This window comes from Montipora foliosa, chromosome 12, assembly GCF_036669935.1.
Source record: "Montipora foliosa isolate CH-2021 chromosome 12, ASM3666993v2, whole genome shotgun sequence".
NCBI lineage: Eukaryota > Metazoa > Cnidaria > Anthozoa > Scleractinia > Acroporidae > Montipora > Montipora foliosa.
In genome coordinates this window covers 6268204-6270703 of record NC_090880.1, presented here as the reverse complement: position 1 = coordinate 6270703, position 2500 = coordinate 6268204, and the positions used below count along the sequence as shown (strand labels likewise).

Sequence of the window (2500 nt, the reverse complement as noted above, 5' to 3'; positions counted from 1 at the left end):
GATTTACTAACTTTTATTTTTTGGTCAAAACCCCATTATTTGAATAATTTATAAATGAAACATTTTATGGAAACAATTCTTTTCCGGTTTTTTATTTTATTTTTGGTAAAATTGTGTTTATACATTGAAATGCTGTCAAACGATTAATTAAACATCTTGGTATTTGTTTCTTATTGACAATAGCAATATCTGCCATGACATTTAATATGTGATATCGTCTGATATACACTGACTTTTTTTTCTGATTTTATAAACATTAGCATAAAAATCGATATATTCATTAGCGAAAATTTCATTGTGCATTTGTCTACATTTTTTGCAAACAATTCAATAATCAACTTCTATCAAATATCATTATCACAGCGTTTTTCAAGGTTATATTGATACTAATCCATCAAGACGATCTTTATTACAGGTCATTTTCTATATATTAATATAAAAATTTATGCCTAAAAAAGGTCAGTCAGTTGCTGTCTTGGTCCATTAGTTTCTTCAAAAGTCGCTTCCAAAATGGAAACCAATTTGAAAATAAAATTCATTTGAGAAACAATTTTGGTAAAAAAAAAATGAAGTTGTGATTGGTCGAACAAATCATACGACTTCCTCATGACTCGCTTCCTCGGGGAAGTCCCTGTGGTATGACAACATAGACCTCCTGTTCTTCCTATAATGTCACGCTATGGTGAATATGCGAATATCTAAACGCATTTCAACTTTACTCACAAAGTTTATGTTGATCTGAAAATTGACAAGAGTTGTGTTAAATAAGTGTGAAAAAGCAATGGTAATATGGTTTTAGAAGGATGAAAATGAAATAAAAAATATTTCTGTATGAGTATTAAAAAATAATTTTAGAAAGCCGTTGTAGCCGTTTCAGTAGTGCTCAGAGAAATTTTGAGCAAAGCCCAAAATTTACCAGCGCAAATAATGAGTATAATAGTTATATCAAGGCTGTTGACGAGTGTTTTTGTTGTTGTCAAAAAATAATTATTTTAATCACAGTGATCATTTTCCCATCATCAGTAGTGCAAAATATAAATTAAAATTTATATTTTGCTCTACTTCGAGATGGAAAATGATCTGGATTGGTTTTACTTTGACAAGTATTTTTGCCAAGGTCAAATCCCAAGGTCAAATCACATTTATTAGAGCATTTCTATATGATTACTAAAAATTCTCTCGTACCCCCAACTCCTATACTACTTTTGAAGATTTTGTCACCCTCATAGCAGAGAAGATAGAAATAGAAAGATACATAGCATTCATGTCAAACAAACAGAGTGCCTTTCTGGAAAAGCGGTCTAGACCTCTAGTATTGTTCGTTTCTCAGCTTTGTGCAAATAACCTTATGCCTGTATGTTGTAATTGTAAGTGTTAGCAAAATCGTAAATGTAAGTACTTACATTGTACAGTTGGCAAATCTGTGTATTCGTTGTATATGTAATTAAATAAAGGAGAAAAAAAAATCTAAAAAGGTTAAGTTGCTGATCATCACATTTATTAATTAACTCTACTTGAGCAGCAACGAAAGGAAAGCCTGAAGAAAACAAAAAAAAAGGGGCGGGGGGGGGGACTTGAACAGGGTTCGAACCCTGATTTCTGCGATACCGGTGCAGTGCTCTGCTAGTTGAGCTATCAAGTCATGCGGGAGCTTGTTATTACGTGATCGAAATCTGGTTTTCATCAAGATCAACCCCATTCAGAATTGGTTAACCTGATATTTGGTATACCAGTTAGCTGCGGTTCGTGAGGTCGTTATGTCACCCTCGATCTGTTGAATCTGACTTCGCTTACGCCTTCGTTATATTCATTTTAGATCCTTAATCGTTGATAGTACAGGTTTATTTCTTCAAAATAACATTTTTGGACTTTTCGATCTCGTCAAACCTTATGCTTATATCATTTATTCTCCCTTTAAGGGAATCAACCTCCTTCTGAATTTCCATTCGGATGTGGGGAAGGAATTTCCTTGTCTACAGTTCTTTAAGACTTTCCAAAGTGAAACTCATTGCCAATGACATTGTTGCGTCACAAGCCAGGAAGGTTGCGATGAAACTCTCCTCTCTCCTGGAAGCCCTCGTGTCTACAAATTGCAGTTTTCCGTCAATGAACACTTCCCAGCTCGTCAAGGGAACCGTAACTCTTATTCAGATAATAATTTTTAAAAAAAGTGGAAATAATATTTGCAAACCACTAAAAAGGTTTATTGAATTTAAGAATCACTTTAAAAGTTTCTTGGGTGAGCCATCTCAAACAATTGTGATAACAAAATGGCAATTTGCAACAAGGACAGCAGTCAATTAAATGACCCAATCCTGACGCAAAGCAGAGACAACAATGTGGGCTTTTGTGACTTAGGATGTGGTCCGTTGGGTGTTTTTAGCTCAGTTTGCGTGTAACATTTCAATATCAGTGGATGAGAACCGTAAACTAGAGTGTATAACAGAATCATGCGATTAAGTAATTTCTCCAAGGGATGACGTGCCATTGGTGAAGAGAC

General features: G+C 34.2%; 1 protein-coding gene across 1 annotated transcript in view; it reads right to left on the bottom strand.

Annotated features, from left to right (window-relative positions):
* LOC137978903 (MAM and fibronectin type III domain-containing protein 1-like) overlaps positions 1–2500 on the bottom strand; it is a 34091-nt gene that overhangs the window by 31316 nt on the left and 275 nt on the right. The gene's annotated exons all lie outside the window — the stretch shown is intronic.